Source organism: Mustela nigripes, chromosome 5 (assembly GCF_022355385.1).
Source record: "Mustela nigripes isolate SB6536 chromosome 5, MUSNIG.SB6536, whole genome shotgun sequence".
Classification (NCBI taxonomy): Eukaryota; Metazoa; Chordata; class Mammalia; order Carnivora; family Mustelidae; genus Mustela; species Mustela nigripes.
In genome coordinates this window covers 116,141,019-116,159,556 of record NC_081561.1, presented here as the reverse complement: position 1 = coordinate 116,159,556, position 18,538 = coordinate 116,141,019, and the positions used below count along the sequence as shown (strand labels likewise).

Sequence of the window (18,538 nt, the reverse complement as noted above, 5' to 3'; positions counted from 1 at the left end):
GTAGTATTTCTAAGAATCATCAAAACCAAACCAAACCAAACCCTGATGGTCCTTGCATAATCTGACATTACTTCAGACAGTTTTACCCTTGGATGAGGTACGTAATATATGTAATTATTTGATGAAACGTATTATATGAGTACATTTATTACACAAATGGGTAAGTTTTCTTTTTTTTATGTGTCCTGTGGGTGAAGGAAGCCCATTTTCTCACACCCCCAGGTCTCTACCACACCTGTCTAATCCTGTTTCTGTTCTCTCCACTGGCATTTCGTACATCTGGTATCAGCTGCAAATCAAAGGTGCTGATGAAAAGTTCCTATATTTTGTGAAGTGTTGCATCGCCAGAGTTTTAGTGACATAATTGATTACATTATCCAGATTATTTTAAACAATTAAAATAGAATGTGGGACCTTGTTTAAAGAAAAGAATATCGTTAAGTATTTAAATTCTCAGTTATATGCATTATGTATAATCTCTGTGTGAAAAAATACTATCAAAACAGAGGAGGGTATTGTAGGAAACATTTGTAGTGAGGAAGTTTTGAAAGGAAACCATTCCAGAATAACCGTTAATATTATAACATTTTGTTTGGGATATAGATTTTTCTCTCTGAGCAAAATTTTGTCACTCTGCTGTCAAATATACCAGGACTGAAACTTGAAAACAAACAAACAAACAAACAAACAAACGAAAAACTCACTATCCAAGCATTTTCTGAAAATATGCAGCACACTGACCGTTCTTGGAAAAAAATTTGCTTAGAAAAAGTCACATACTTAAAGTCTTCACTGCAGTTATTGTTTTACCTTAAGTTTGCTGGAGTCCAGGCAAGGAAGTACTGCATTCAGTGAGAATTTGGGGTTCTAAGGTGGATGGGACTTAGTTCCTAGAATATACAATTTTCTAGGAAATTCAGCAATTTTGAGATTTAGTATATGATTTATTTGATTTGAAATGATTGTTTTATGAATATGCCTTTTTTTTTTTTTAAGTACTCTACGCCTGATGTGGGGCTTGAACTCGCCACCCTGAGATCAAGAGTTACATGTTCTATCTGTTCAGGCAGCCAGGCACCCATGAATTATTCTTTTTAAAAGTAAATATATAGGGGCACCTGGGTGGCTCAGTGAGTTAAGCCTCTGCCTTCACCTCAGGTCATGATCCCCAAGTCTTGGGGTGGAGGCTTCCTCCTCTATCTCTGTCTGCCTTTCTGCCTGTGATCTCTCTCTGTCAAATAAATAAATAAAATCTTAATAAAAAAAAAGTAAATCTCTCTCTCTCTCACACACACATACCCACATATATTTACAAAATCCGTATTTATCTATGTCTATACTTACATATTTGTAGATCTGTAAATCTGTAACAGGAGAAAGCATAAAGGGACTTGATAGTATACATGTACTAGAAACACAGGTCTAAGAGATCAAAAGCTAAAAATAGTTCCCATTAAGGCTTGTCATCTCTTCAGCATTTTCATCAATTTCATCAGTATCAGTTAAGTTAAAAAAGTATTGTGTTTTCCCCTGTGTTCTTGTTCTTGCCTAAGGCTTGTACCAGGGGGCCATATGCCAATGATCTTAACCACATGTTTATTAAAATGGACTGAATTATCCCATCAGTGGATGATTGAACCAGGGATTTCTCATGCTTCAGTAATTTATCTTCCACAGAGGAAAAAATTAGCTTGTCAATACGATGTTTTCTTTTTTCACACTTTAAAAATGATCTTCGGGCATTCTCCAAAGGTCTGAGACAGAGTAGATCTTGATGGCAAGGAAGGCAAACCTTGGGAAGTTTTGGCATTCAGATTTGTGAATGATGTCCTAAGTAAGTATTTGATTTGAAAGAAGTATCCATTAAAGCTTGGGAAAATAATAGCTATGATACAGGGCTCTAATCACTACAAGCAAAGCTTTGGAGTATATCATCACATTTCACAGCTGAAACTGCTACCTTTTAACATGTGTGTGTAAAAATTAGAAATGAAGTGCAATAATCTTTTAGACTGATTTTTGCTTTATTTGCTAGACCTTTTTTAAAAAATATGCATTTTTATTTGCCACATATATACTTTAGTTTGTTGCAGGTGGCAATTTTACTCCTTTTTTGCAACTATGAGGTGTATTTTATGGTAAAGTTTTAGTGTTTACTTAAAACAGACAGTAATGTGTTTCACTGGCTTTATGTTGTGTCTCTTTGGCTTTCAAAAAATAACATTTGAGATATTTGATTATGAGCCTGAGGTCACTGCCTTTCAGAACTCTTGGGATCTTGGTCAACTATAGTTTCAATTTCCTGAGAATTTTTTGTTTAAGGTCAGATATGGCCCTAATTTTAACTGGATGGTCCACAAAATAGGTACTTTTGTAACCACAAAACATGGAGAACATTCCAAATAATTTGCAGTTTGGGCAGCTCAACATGCTTTAGTGTTTGGTTGGCTTGAGGCAGTGTGCCATGCTTGTAAAAAATGGTTTTTGAAGCTGACAGTGAGCTGTTTCAGTCTTTGAGTTTGACACATAGGATAAAGTGCCTTTTAGCCTCTGTGCTGGCAAATTGGGACAGGATTGGTAAAAGTAATTTCTCATTTCTGTCTGTGTGACAGAAGATTCAGAAAATTCAAGCATGAAACTAGCTTAATATACTGGAAAGCTCATTCATGTTTATTAAAAATGTAAAGGAGAGTTGGGAAGCTTGGATTTTAATATAGCTTTCAGAACTTGGGCAAAAGAGTTCTATTTGTAGTTAGGAGGGTAATCTAGGGGTCACCTATTGAAATTAATAGTAACACTATTATTATCACCATTTCCTTTGAGGGATAATGCTAAAGAAATTATATTCTCCTAGGCCCAGTTTAGATTCAAAAGCATTCCCAGCCATATACTGTACAAATAACCAATCACCTGGCATATATGTTCATCAAGCCTTAGGTAATTTTCAGTTGAAACCCTTATGTGTCCTTTTAACCATAAGTTTTACATACCATTTGGGGTTTTTGACCAAAGCTTCATTAGCTTCTTTGCTCTCAATTAACTAAGTCCTGTCTGTATCACTAAAGCATTTAAAAAATATTTTAGGCAAAATGTTTTCTGTGGAAACTCTAATGTTCTGCCTTGGGGAGGCAGTGCAGAAGGGACATGAGTCTTTGTTCTAGCTGTTACCTTCCAAAGGGAGATGCTATCACCTCTTCTGGTTGTTGTTGTTTTTAAACATTTTAGAGAAAGAACATTTGTAGGATTTAAAGATGCTTGAAGTTTGGATTAGAATAAGAGTTTCAGCTGAAAGTTACCTAAGAATCAGTTAACATTTATATCAGGTGTTCAGTACAGTGTCTGGCTGAAGATGTCTGCTGCAGGTTTTTTGATCTAAGTTGGTCCTGGGAGGATACAGATTCAAAGGGAGGTGTTGTGCAAAGGGACTATTCTTGGCGTAGCATCCATTACCTTCCAGAAGGGAAAATGTTGCATTTTGCACACAACTCTAAACATGTACTTGTAATAAAAACCCCATTTTTTTAAAAAGATTTTATTTATTTATTTGACAGGCAGAGATCACAAGTAGGCAGAGAGAGAGGGGAGGAAGCAGGCTCCCTGCGGAGCAGAGAACCTGATGCGGGGCTCTATCCCAGGATCCTGAGATCATGACCTGAGCCGAAGGCAGAGACTTTAACCCACTGGGGCACCCAGGCACCCCTAAAAACCCATTCTTTTAATCATTTTAGCTTATTTTTGCCATTACCTCCTGGCTGGATATGAAGTGGGCCATTTTCCTGCTCTATTTTGATTAAGTTTGCCCAAACTGTCGTACCTTCTGAAGTTATACACTGTCCAACAGTAGCAGAAAGTCTGTTAATCCTTTCAGCTAGGTCCCATTCAGTACTTCTTCAGAAATTTTTCCTTTTTTTTGAATTATTGAGCTCTTTCATGGAAGGAATTTTGAATTTGAAGCTTCCCCATTGTCCATAATAGGCTTTGGATAAATTTGTTCCTACAGAAGGTGTAGTGATGTTGGGAATTTCTCATTTTTGTTTCCATATTTTGTAACTAGTTGGTATTGTAAGGTTTCAAATCTTTATTTTTTTTATCCTTAGTCTGTAATAGATATTTCTTTTAAAAAAAAAAAATTTCAATTTACTTATTTGACACAGAGAGAGAGCACAGGCAAGGGAGCAGCAGTCAGAGGGAGAAGCAGGTTCCCCATCCAGCAGGGAGCCCAACGCTGGGCTTGATCCCATGACCCTGGGATCATGACCTGAACCGAAGACAGATGCTTTAACCATTTGAACTACCCAGGCACCCCTAGATATTTTTTTCTTATGATGGCAGTGACACATGTTCATTATAGAAAATTTTAGAAAACTCAGACCAGCAAAAAACTAACCCCTCTCCCAAAAAAGCCCAGAAAAGAAGGAAAATTATGCCCGCAGATAACAATTGTTAATATTTTGGTGTACATTTTTGTATAATATAGAAAAATAATTTTTCGGTTTCTAAAAATGATACTGTGCCATGTATTTCTTTAATTTTAATTTTTAAAATTTAATTTGATTTTATTTTTTGGGTGGGGAAGGCCAGAAAGAGAGAGGATCCTTTTTTTATTTTTAAGATATTATTTATTTATTTGACAGACAGAGATCACAAGTAGGCAGAGAGGCAGGCAGAGAGAGAGAGAGAGAGAGAGAGAAAGAGGAAGCAGGCTCTCTGCTCCGCAGGGAGCCAGATGTGGGACTCGATCCCAGGACCCTGAGATCATGACCTGAGCCGAAGGCAGAGGCTTAACCCACTGAGCCACCCAGGCACCCAAGAGAGAGAATCTTAAGCAGGATCCATACCCAACACAGAGCCCAAAGTGGGGCTCGATCTCATGACCCAGAGATCATGACCTGAGCCAAAATCAAGAGTTGAAGGCTTAATCAACTGAGCCACTCAGATGCCCCAGTATATATTTCTTCTTAATTTTCATGCAAGGATGATCCACATTGCATATCATGGAATGATCTTTCATTACATACTTTGAATACTAAATAATATTGTAGTCTGTGCATTTAACATAATTTATTGGATATTTGCCATAATATCAGACAGGTTTTTTTGTTTGTTTTGTTTTGTTTGTTTTTTGCTACTCTACAGCAATAGATGTCTTAAAGCTCAGTTTTTTGTACACATCTATGATTATCCATTTGAGTAAAGTCCTAGAAGTAGACTTTTTGGTAGGGGTAAAGGGCGTTGATATTTTTTTGTTGACCTTAAGGCACTTTATTATTCTCAACATCTAATCTGTAGACTTGGTTATACTTTCCTTCATTACCTTCTGCAGTTTTTTTTTTTTTTTTTTTGTCAGTCTAATAAGAAATGCTCAAGTCAGATAGGATTTGAACCCAGACATGACCGACAAAGGCTTTATCCAAATGAAGTAACCTAGATATTTCTGAGGACTCAACTATAAGGTCCAGCTTCCACACCAACCCATTCACTAGTGCTCCCACATAGCTGTTTCCTCCTTAGCAAGTACAGCAGTTATCATGTGCCCTGAGAATGTTCTCCATTTTCATTTTCAGTCTCCTTGCTATAATACCATCTGACCTGCTGCCCACATATACTGATGCATACACAATTGCTGTGTGGTAGAAGGAGTAGATACCGTCTCCTGTAATCATCTCTAAGGTTTAATAATGTCCTCTTTTCTGTCCTTTGCTGCCAACTCTGGGAATCTTAATGTCCTGTGTAGTAAATGGGTCTATTTCTGCAATCTATATTTTATCTATATTTTTTTCCCATTCTGTCATTAATATAAAAACTCATCTTAACCAGAAATTACCTTTTGAAACCAGGTAAGTATCACTCTGACTGTCACAGAAACATAGTCACTTCTAGGAACAAAACTAGAGATAAAAATGGGTGAAAAATGGGCAAAAACCAGGAAAAGGTCATGTGTGGAAACTTAAGGACGGAGGGTTAAATGTAGAAATTCTCCCCTTCATTTTTCTGACCATAGTTATATTTAGCCTTTAAGCATGATCCCGGTGAGTGCAGTCACATTTATGTTTTTATGCATATTTTTCATTTTTAGAATTTGGTCCTAGATGTAAAAAGAAAGAGAAAGTAAACACATACACACCAAACATGTTTTCCGGGCCAGTTACTCTTTTTTCAGGCATTGTTTTCTCCACTGTGAAATAGTCTGCTTTCCTCATTTCTGCAAGTTGGATTGAGGTTCTCCGTTTCCTTAGTATGTACTTCAGTATGAATTTTTTTTATTTAGGGGAGCATTATTTCCCTTTGTAATATCTTAGAGAACAAGAAACATGTCTTTGTATTTTGGCATGGAAAGTCACAGGCATGAAAAGATTGAATACATAAATTTTTTTCAGGAGATCATGTGAATGGCCACTGTTCGTATGAGAAAGTTCAGAATAACGCTATGAGACTGATTTTACTATGAAAATTTTTAAAAGAATATTTATTGTGAAGTACATTGTATGTATAAAGTGCATAGAACATATTTGTAAGTTAAAAAAATTGAATATCCATGACCTATTATCAAGATTAGAAAGTATGATATATCTAGACTCCCTCTGTTTCCTTATTCCCCACCTAATGGCAATGCTTGCTTTATCCCCAAAGCAGCATATTCTTTAGAATTGGTTATTTTGGACTTTAAGTAAAGGGAATTATACTGTGTAGTACATATACTTTTATGCTTGCTTATTTGTTCACTGTTATGTTTTTGAGATTTGTTATTGTTATACCCATAATTTGTTTTCATTTTTGTTTGTGTTTTAGTGTGTGAATTCTATAATTTATCCATTCTACTGTCAAGGAACATTTGTCATTGTAACTAAGTTTTCAAAAGCATAGAGTATTATCATATAATTTTCCATGATATTCTTTTATCTGTTTAATCATTGCTGCAACTGTGATATGTCCCACTTTTTTAAAGCTCCTGATTTGCTAAATTCTCGGTCTCCTTCAATCCTGAGGTGTATAATTTCTCTTAATCTGTTCAAAGAACCAGGTTTTGGCATTATCGATCATATCTATTATATGCTTGTTTTCCAATTCTTTGATTCTTGTTCTTTTATTTTCTTTCTTCTATGTTTGTAGGTTTATTCTCCTGTTTTTCTAATTTCTTAGATTGGGTGCTTAGCTCATTGAGTCTTGCCTTATTAGAAGACAATTAATTTCGCTTGAATCACTATATTAGCTGCTTCTCAGAAATTCTTATATAGGGTTTTTTGTTATCATACTGTGCTGCTTGCTGTGATTTCTTGAGAATGGCATTTTCTAATTTTTAAACATACTTGGTTGTTGCTGCTGATTTCTAACCTACTTGTGATATGGTCAGAGCACATGGTCTCTATCATACCAGGTCTTTGATGCTTTTTGATGTAAGCTTCATGGGCTAGCGCAAATGTTCTTTTTTTAATAAATGCTCAGTGTGGAACTTGAAAATAACATGTATTCTCCAGTTTCTGGGTGCAGTGTTCCATGTAGGTCCATGTGTATCCATAAGACGAAAGTTTTAACTGTGTTGTTTAAATATTCTTTATCTTTATTAATAGTTTTGATCTTTCACTACTGAGAAGTTATAATAATGGATTTCATCTAGATAATTTACCTTTGCTTTACATATTTTGAAGTTTGTTATTAGGTGCTTTTAAGATTAGATTTTTAAATACTGTATAGTAAGTGAAACTTTTTATCATATGTAATGACCTTCTAAAGCTCTAATAGCATTGTTTGACTTAATGTTTTTTCTTTGATATTAATAAAATGATGTTGGGTTCTCTGTGATAAACTTGATATAGTAATGTTTTTAGATACGTTTCTTGTAAATAGCATATAGCTGGATCTTTGCTTTAGAGTTTAGGCTTTTTATTTTTTTTTTAAAGATTTTATTTATTTATTTGAGAGAGAGACAGTGAGAGAGAACATGAGCGAGGAGAAGGTCAGAGGGAGAAGTAGACTTCCCGTGGAGCTGGGAGCCTGATGCGGGACTTGATCCCGGGACTCTGGGATCATGACCTGAGCCGAAGGCAGTTGTCCAACCAACTGAGGCGTCCCGAGTTTAGGCTTTTTATATTTAGAATGAAAACTGGTATATTTGGATTCATTTATTCTTATATTATGACACATTTTCTATTCTACTTTTTCTGTGTCTGTCTCCTCTATTTTGTTACTTTCTTTTGGATACATTGATTTTCCACTTTCTTTAATTTTTTTTTTTAGATGATTTTATTTATTTACTTTAGAGAGAGTGAGAGAGAGCACACAAGCAGGGGGAGCTACAGAGAGAAAGGGAGAAGCAGGCTCCTTGCTGAGCTGGGATTCCCTATGTGGTGAGGTGAGGGGGCTCAGTCCTAGGACCCTGAGATTATGACCTGAGCTGAAGGCAGATGCTTAACCGACTGAACCACCCAGACATCCCTTTAGTATTCTTTTTATTTTGACGGTTAGGAGATTGTTATACACTCAGTTCTATTTTTTTAGTGGGTACCCAGATAATTTTACTATGCATACTCATATTAATATTCTCTAAGTTAATATCTTTGCCTTCTGATGTGGACTGAATTGTGCCTCCCCAGAATTCATATATTGAAGCTCTAACCTCCAACGTTATTTTATTTGGAGATGGGGCCTGTGAGGAGACAATTAGGGTTAAATAAAGTCATAAGGGTGTGGCCCTAATCCAAGAATATTGGTGTTCATATAAAAAAGAGGAAGAGACATTAGAGCTCTCTCTCCCCCTTTTGCACATGCACAGTGGAAGGGTCATGTGATGACACGGTGAGAAGTTGGCTGTCTGTTAGCCAGGATGAGACGTCTCACCAAAAAACAGTCCTGACAGCATCTTGGTCTTGGACTTCTAGCCTCTAGAACTATTAAAAAATAAATTTCTGTTGTTTAAACCACTGGTCTTTGGTATTTTATGTTAGCCCTCGCAAACTAATACACTGTCCTTTTAAAAATATGCAAATTCTTAGAATTGTTTAACTCTTAGGATAACTGCTTCCAGCTTATGTGTTATTGCAATTGAGTATTTTAGTTCTAGCCTGTTGTGTTTTTTTTCTCTCATAAGTCAGATGTTACTTTTATTGTTGTATATAGTGTCTTTCTGTTTAACCATGTACTTATCAATATCTATTCTCACCCTTCTTTTTGGATGTCAGACGTTCTATGTGGGATCATTTTTTTTCTGCCCCAAATACATGCTTTTCTAATCCTTTATTGAGTGTGTGTATGTGTGTGCGTGTGAGAGAGAGAGAGAGAGAGAGGCAGAGACAGATTTTTGAGTGTGATAATCCTTTTATTTCACCTTGTTTCTTGAAAGAGAGACTCTTTGGTATTGAGTTCTATTTTGACAGTTTTCTTTGTGTACATCAAAAAATATAATTCCTTTGTCTTCTCAGTTTTACTGTTGCCATTGAGAATTAAACAGTCAAGAGATTTTTTTTTTCGTCTCTGTAGGGGAATCCATCTTCCCCCTCTGGTTCCTTCCTGAAAAGAAGTATCCTTTAAAGATACTCAGTTATTCTCCACCTTATTAAAGATACTCTCCTGCTCTTTCTCTTGTTCCTGAATATTCAATCTAATATTTCTAGGTATGAATTAAAAATCTGCTTGGCATTAGAGAGACTACATTTGAGAACCAGCATCTTTTTAGGAATTCTGAAAACCTCTCTTTTTTATTTCTTGAATATTTCCTCTCTCTAGTAATTTAATGATCTCCTTCTGGAACTCTAATTGCATGTTTGTTAGACATCCTATATTATCTTCCTTGTCTCTTATCTCTTTAATCTCTTGATTGCATTTGGGAAAATTTATGTTTCAACTTGCAGTTTACTAATTCACTTTAGCTATGCCTAATGTTTCATTTTGTTGATTTTTAGTATTGGTTATTGTATTTTAATTTATAGAACTTTATTTGATTCTTTTTCACACTTGCTTATCTCATAATTTCAACTATTTCATATTCTAGTAACTTCTATAACTGAAGTCTTTTGGTGGGTCAGTTCCTTTTTTCCTCTTGCTTCTTTTTTTATTTTTTCAGATTTTATTTATTTATTTGAGAGACAGCATGAGAGAGAAAGAGAGCATGAGCCCACATGTGCATAAGGTGCACACACACGATTGGGGGGGTGGGGGCAGGGGAAGAAGCATATTCCCTTCTGAGCAGGGAGCTGCTGCAGAGTTCCATCCCAGAACGCTGGGATCATGACCTGAGCTGAAGGCAGATGCTTAACTGAGCCACCCAGGAGCCCCTTCTTAATCACTTATATTGCTTTTATTATTTTAAGGTTTTGTGATTTTTTAGATTTTAGTTATTTATTTGAGAGAGAGCGAGCACAAGCAGGGGGTGGGGTGAAGAGAGAGGAAGAAGCAGACTCCCTTCTGAGAAGGGAGCCCAAAGTGGGGCTTGATCCCAGGACCCTGCGATCATGACCTGAGCCAAAGGTAGACACTTAACCAACTGAGCCACCCAGGTGTCCCAAGATTTTGTGATTTTTGGCTATGAGCTACTCACTTCGTTTGGGATTTTGTTTGTGGTAATTGTGTCAGGCCTGGGTTGAAGGTGGGTTCCTCCAGAGGAGAAATATATTTTGCTTCTGCTACTAGCTTGGGTGCTAGTAAACTGGCACAGGGTGTGGGTAACTGGGCACATTTTAAATCAGATTTCTGCTTGACGGGTTTTTTGGTTTTTGTTTTTTTTAAAATCTCAGTGCTAATTTGTGGTTACAATCCTTTGGGGAAGTATTTCCCTCCTCCATCTAACATCAGGATCAAGATATGCAGTTTTCTTTTTCTTTGCCCTTTGGACATGGAGTTGTTTCCCCTCTAACATAGCAAATGTAGCCCTTTGAAGTCCTGGTTGCTGTTGGGGTCTTTTGACAAATATTGTAATCCTATAATCCCAACTCAAAATTTGATTTAAGTATGACTATATTAAAGAAACGATTTTGTTTTATTTTGTTCTAGTTTATTTTGTTTCTGTGATTGTAGACATGTCCAAAATAGGATGTCTTTTTTTTTTTTTCAGCTTAGTATGTAAACCTTAACTAATCACTAGAGGGTTTTGCTTTTGAAAAGAAAAAGTAGACACTAATGTGTCAAGATATGATAGCAAGCTGCTTACTTCTTTCCCCCTTAAGTCCAATTTTATAATTTATTTTCCTCTGCTGATAAATTTGAAATATTGGTATTAACACTTTCTCTTCCTAAGCTGTAAACTGCATCTCATTTACAGTCACTTTAACTTTAGTTTTGGATTTTGTTTTTTACGGAGTTAGTGTAGGCATCTTACTTTAAATTATTTAGTTACATCTGGTTATATCTTTGAGTTTGAAAAACACTGCCACTCACAGTTAGTTTTCTGTTTCTTCAGATTTCTAGGTGTTTGTTTTTAAAATGGTAGTAGGGAAAGTTAAAAAGCCACCATGGTCCACTTTGCCCTTATTTATACTCTCAAAAGCAGTAAGTGAAAGATGGCAAACTGTGGGTTCTTTTGGGTGGCTTGCTTTTGAAAGGGAGTAATTATTCTGTGCCTATTTCATGGTTACATCTTGGTAAATATTTTAAGAAGAGTATAGATTTTCCTTTTGTTATTATACTCACCCTTTTCCTTTTAACCCTACATAGGCTAGATGCGTGGGCACAGCTTTCGTTGTGATGAACAGTCAAAGTCGAAGGAGTTTAAGAACCTTACATTTATTTCTTCATACTCAGTTACTGTGGACTAGCTATAAAAACTTAGATACAGTGATAAAATGAAGCCTCCCCCCGCAAAAAAAAGAAGACTAAAGTAATTAGCTCGATTACCTTTGGGTAATTATTCCATTCATCAAGGGCTAATTATCCATGTCATCAAGTTAGCTTTTATTATTTTCTGTGCTCTTTTTATGAAATAATTTTTCTTTTGCCTTCTGAGTTTTTTTTTTTTTTTAAAGATTTTATTTATTTATTTGACAGAGAGAATCACAAGTAGATGGAGAGGCAGGCAGAGAGAGAGGGAAGCAGGCTCCCTGCTGAGCAGAGAACCCGATGCAGGACTCGATCCCAGGACCCCGAGATCATGACCTGCGCTGAAGGCAGCGGCTTAACCCACTGAGCCACCCAGGTGCCCTTGCCTTCTGAGTTTTAAAGACCATCTTTTTTGCCCTAGTAATTTTCTTCATCTTGCATAATGAAGCATCAGTACAGAAACGATTTCTGAAGCCTGAATATTAGAGTCTTATCCCTGGTAAGATCTTTTTTTTTTTTTCTCCTTTTTTTAAAGATTTATTTATTTATTTGAAAGAGAGTGGGAGTGAGAAAGTGTATCTTGTGTGTAGGGGGAGGGACAGAGGGAGAGAATCTTCAAGCAGACTCCCTGCTGAGTGTGGAGCCAGAGACAAGGGTCCATATCTTGACCTGAAACCAAGTGGAAACCAAGAGTCAAACAACCAACTGAGCCATCCAGGTGCCCCATTATTCTGGTGGGGTCTTTGCTTGTATCTAGATTCTAAGTTGGAATAAAGTTCCAGTAAAAGATCTTTAGGTTAATTTTTTTTTTTTAATGAATAGACAGAGAGTAGTCATACAAAAAGCCATATTACATAAAGCATCCATTTGTGGCCCTGTGAAAGGGAATTTTCTATTTATCTAATATAAACTTGAGACTTACATTGATCATTTCACTGAATGCTGTCCCTTCTAGAATGTATGTTAAATTCTGCATATTCTGCTCAAATCCAGCATAATAAAGTATTCTGCATATAAGAATTTTCACATTTGTTTTATCAACCATTAGGCAAACTCTACTTTTGGGCCATTCTAATGCAGTGGTTCTTGCCGTTATTGAAATATTGAACACACACACCTGCATGCACACACACACACTACTTTCTGGGCATCACTCTTTCTTTGATAGGCTGTATCTGTTAGGGGGAAATCAAGTGAGATGTGGGAATGAATAAAGTATGATACAACCTGAAAAACCCCACGTAAATGTAAGCAGTGATGTTTGTACAGCAGTATTTAGTGCTCTTCTTCCTCCCCCCCCTTTTTTTGTATGTGTAAGAGCAAATCCAGAAATTGCAGTTTTGACTCTTGTGTGTGCAGTTGATATTGGGCTAGTGAACTCCCTATGGTACTTGGTCTTACCAGCTGTATGTCAATTGCATCAGCACCTTGTGAACTTGCAAGGCTTTTACTGATGCTGTGATCTTTGAGCAGAGGACTGGAGGACTAGCAACAGGCACCTTATTGAATGGCAGCATCACTGGTACCCTATCAGTAGGGAACCTACTAAGGAGCAAACACTACAACCCTGATCTTTTCTCCCTATGATTTTGTGATGCATGATAAGAAATTGTTCTTTGGAGTTTAGAATACAACCATTTTATCACCTTGATTTTTTTTTTTTAATTTCTAAAGATTCAAAATGAATATTGAAGATTTTCTTTAAAAAATTCTTTGCTAAGGTGTGCCTGGGTGTCTCAGTGGGTTAAGTGTACCACTCTTGATTTACACTCAGGTCATGATCTCAGGGTCCAAGATGGAGCTCTATACTCAGTGGGAGTCTGCTTGAGATTCTCTCTCCCTTTGCCCCTCTCCACTGCATGCTTTTTCTCTCTAAGATAAAATAAATTAATCTTTTTTTTTTTTTTTTTTGCTGTGGCATAATTTTTTGCGAGGAAAGTAGGAAGGAGCAGGGTGGATGTTGGGAAGTGATATGCAGTACTTTGAATTTAGAATGACAATTATGTAACACGTTTTGGTTAGAGTGATCCTTTCCCATTGTTGGATGTAGAGCAAACTTGATTGAAAATTTCAACTTAGAAATAACAGAAATGGAAATAGAGTGGGTTAGAGTAGATAGTCACTTTGATGCATGAATTCTGCTTTATGGTAGGATTTAGTGGAGTTCTTTGGCTAGTGAGGTTTCAAGAACCATGAATTTAAAATTATTTGTCAAGGGGTACCTGGGTGGCTCAGTTGGTTAAGCAGTGGAGTCTGGATTTTGGTTCAGGTCCTGATCTCAGGGTTGTGAGATGGAGCTCTGTGTTGGCCTGTGTGCTCAGCACAGGGGGCCTGCTCACGATTCTCTCTCTCTCTCCCCATCCCTCTGCCCCTCCCTGCCCCAGTTTGGACACACCCCCTAAAAAAAGTATTTGTCAAGAATTTGGTTTTAGAAAATTTTTCTCAGGACCACATGCATTTTGTAAAGTTTTACTTATTCTTTCAATGAAAGATTCCAGCTTTTAGTCTTTATTTTATTTTGCTTCTTATTCCCTATGACCTTTTTTCTCCTGCCCTGTACCCACTAAGAAATAAAGCAGAATACAAAATAAATGATAACTTTAAAACTAAAATATACTAGTCTTTAGCCTAGTACTTTCAGGTTCATCATAGTGGATAATATCACAATATCACAGAATATGAGATTTAGAGGATGTTGCAAGAATATATGTACACATGTAAATGAGGAATTATGTTTTCTGTTTTCTTCTCTTTGAGACTCCTGAATTTTCCTTTACAGCACACATACTCCATTGGTTATTTTTGTGTTTGTGTGTGTTTGGTATGAGTCAGGGCTCTCCGGAGAAACAGACAATAGGAAATACATATGATTTATTATACGGAATTGACTCATATGATTATATAGGCAGAGATGTCCTATGATCTGCTGTCTGCAGACTGGAGACCCAGGAAAGCTGATGGTATGGTTCTGAGAACTAGAGGACCAGTGGTATAAATATAAATCGAGGGTAGAAGACTAGTGTTTCAGCTTAAACAGTCAGCAGAGTGCAAAATCCCCTTTCCTCTGCCTTTTTGTTTTATTCAGGCTTTCCATGGATTGATAATGCCCTACCACATTGGGGAGAACAGTCTGCTTTACTCTGTCTACCAATTCAAATGCTAATCTCATCCAGAGACACTCAGAGACCACCATCAGAGACACACCCAGAAATAACGTTTTAATCAGGCACCCTCTATCCTAGTTGAGTTGACATGTAAAATTAACCATCACAATGAGTCTCCACACTAGACTTGTGAGTTGCATAAGATCAGGAGACATGTTTTGTTCTCCGTTGTATGCTGTGCTTAGTCAGAAGCCGGCTTAGAGCAGGTGCTTAATAACTATTTGTTAAAGGAAAAAACAAGAAATTCATTTAAAGATGTGTATAAGTCAAGCTGAAAATATATGTCAAGGATTTGTATGAAGTACATGGCTAGTGGAGCCCTTGGCTGGCTCAATCAGCGGAGCACACAACTCTTGATCTCAGGGTTGTGTATTCAAGCCCCACATTGGGTGTAGAGATGACTTAAAAATAAAATCTTTAAAATACATGGGTAGCATTGTGGAAGACTGAACATCAGAGCAAAATATGCAAGTGAAGGTAATTTCAATTGGCACGTGATGACTCTGGCCGTTTTCTTTGTCTTTATCTGGTAGCTACTTTGAATACTAAAACTAAAGTCTTACTTCATAGATTTTTGAACTCTAAGTATTTTAAGTATGACCTTTAGATTTTTCAGAATCTTTCCAAGTTAAGTAGAATTATTTTGGTCATAGCAGTGAATCAAGGTCAAACAGATCTGCCATTATTTTTGAGGATGAGTCAACACTGCTCTTCAGCAGTATTTTGAAATGGCATCCTAAGAGCAGAATGATCTTTAATTCTGTGCTGATACTCCTGTGTTATCTTCTAGCTTCCCACTCATGAAAAAATTTAGTGATTGCATATTTTCCCTTATGTTCATTATTGGAATTTGCTATGGTAATGAATTATATCTTCATATGACAGGACCAAGGGACAATGATTTTAGCAGTCTTTAAAAAAAAAAAAAAGATACAGTTGACCATTATCTATACAGTCGAGAGGTTATTTGAGGTCTCTGGTGATATCATTTAGGTCTTCTGATTCTACATTCTGTGAAATTTCGATGATACTGAACAAGAACATAATGTCCAGTCATTGCAGGTGAGGTGAGGTAGTAAGTGGTAGGGAGGGAGTATATTCATAAACTGTCTTAAGCCCAGAGATGATGTTTGAGCTATCTTAGGCAGTGACATTGCCCAGATATGTAGGAAGAAAGAAAGAGACTATGGTATAGGGATGTTTGTCCCTTCTTGTTTTTAGTAGGTAGGTAGCATGTCATGTAAATCTCTACCAGCTACCACAGTACCTGGCACATGGTTGATGCCCTTGACATTTTTGTTGAATTTTGACTTGGCTGGAGCTCTCAGGGGCAGTCACAGTCATGAAAAATGTTGTGAGAAACAAATTGGCTATATCATAGTTGCACCTAGATGTATAGGAATAAACTGGACATGGTTGTAGTGACTGTTTCTGAAAGGTCTAGGAAGGAATATGTAGATTTCTAAAAATGAAAAGAACGAGAGAAGCTGTATCTGTTTTGCTGTGAAAGAGACTGTTAACAACTCACTGTTCTGAATAAAGGAGGCAGAAGCTGGAGTGGCGAAGGACAGAAGAAGAGAAACAAAGGTATGTCAGAATCACAGTGCAGAATCTTGAGGTGAGAAACAGATTTAAATTCAGTTTGGGGTGAGATACAGAAAACAGTCATTTGCAAGGGTGATGGAGGAAGGAGTTCCCCAAGTGTCGCTGAAGTGCTGGTGTTGTGGAGGACATGGTTTTCTTTTTTGGACTAAGTAGAATTGGTAGCTCTAGTTATTGAGCACTGATTATGTGTCAGTATTTTACATTTGGTTTCATTTAATGCTTACCACAGCTTCGCGAACTAGGGTGTATTATGATCACCTCAATTTTTCTGAGGAACTGAGAGATCAGGTAACCTGCCTGACGACACTCCAGGTACTCTGACCACTGCTAATGTGGACATGGTGGGCATCTGGGGGAAGGGCAGGGAAGTGCTCAATAGAAAGCTTACGGAGGCCCTTGCTTGACCGACTTTTTTTAACCTCTGAAGGACATGCCGGAATCATTTGTAGTAAGAGACAGTGGAGAAGAGAATACCAGCAGTTTTGGAAGAAATAACGGTATGCTGGAAAACACTGAACTTTGATTTGATAAAGTTATTTGAAGGCTTTGGAAACAAAGTCTTATGACTTTGTGACTATTAATGAAAATTTAGGGGTGCCTGGGTGGCTCATTTGGTTAAGTATATGCCTTCTGCACAAGTCATGATCTCAGGGTCCTGGGATCCAGCCCCTCTTTGGCCTTCCTGCTCAGCGGGGAGCCTGCTTTTCCCTCTGCCTCTGCAACTCCCCCTGCTTGTGATTTCTCTCTTCCTGTCAAATAAATAAAATGTTTAAAAAAAAAAGTTTAAATGTCTAATTCTCACGCAGATAGGCATATGGGGTCAGATGGATACAGAGTTACTTAAGGGAACAGGTTTAAAGAACAGAGCAAGTTGAGCTGTACCCAGAAATTCAGATTATGCTGAATATCCCTGAAAGAGGGATTAAAAAAAAAAACCTTTTGTAGAATAGCATGAAAATAAAAATAGGCAGGCTTTTTGTTTGTTTGCTTTGAAGTTGCACTGATTCCCAGGTGATGTTTGAGGGAACCAGAAAGGTGATCTAAAGATTAATACAGTTTAGTAGGTAAATAATTAGAGGAGATATGGGAATACTTTTTAGAACTAGTAACTAGATAAATTATATTTAAAATTTGCGGTTTTGGGGATAACAAAATTCTGTTCCTAAGTCTGTTATACCCTTATCGATGAGAATACATTTCTTGCATAGCAGCAGAAACCCTTGAGTAATTCCTACCAGTTTCTAAATTTTTAAATATTGTATTATGTTTTAACCATGGACAGTAGGCATGATGAGATAAGAAGATGCTTATTTTGCTTTCTTAATATCTTCTTAGGGAGTAGAGTTTTTTTTTTAAGAAATAAAAAAGAAATACGTCTTATGATCATTGAAAAGAACTATTCATATATATATATTTACAATATATGAAGTGTTTTTCTGGACAATAGGAAAACTCATAAGATTTGGAAAATACAGAAAAGTACAGAAAAAAAAGTATTATTAAAGAACTTACTGGTCAGAAACCTCTGTTCATGTTTGATGTGTTTCCTTCCAATCTCTTTTAGAAATTTAAAAAAAACATAGCAAGAACATACTATATATACTGCTTTGTAGTTTGTTTTCTTCACTCAACATGCGTGCATAATATTTTCTTAAGTCATTAAATACTCTTCAAAATGTTTTAATTTTTTTTATTTTTTTAAAGATTTAAAAAAAAATTATTTATCAGAGAGAGAGAGACCATGGGTACACAAGCACAGGCGTGGCAGGCAGAGGGAGGAGCAGGCTCTGGAGCCTGATGCTGGACTTGATCCCAGGACCGTGAGATCATGACCTGAGATGAAGGCAAACGCTTAACCCACTGAGCCACCCAGGCGTCCCTCAAAAACGTTTTAATGGCTGTACAGCGTTCTATGTGATAAATCACATAATTAGCTCAAACTATTTCACAAATGTGAACCTTTAGGTTGCTTTATTTTCTTGCTATTGTGTACATGAAATTTTTTAACAGCTTTATTGAGGTAT

At 36.7% G+C, this 18,538-nt stretch overlaps 1 protein-coding gene across 1 annotated transcript in view; it reads left to right on the top strand.

The window, feature by feature from the left end:
- The window catches only part of GPR63 (G protein-coupled receptor 63), a 51,871-nt gene that overhangs the window by 1,260 nt on the left and 32,073 nt on the right, over nucleotides 1-18,538 (top strand). The gene's annotated exons all lie outside the window — the stretch shown is intronic.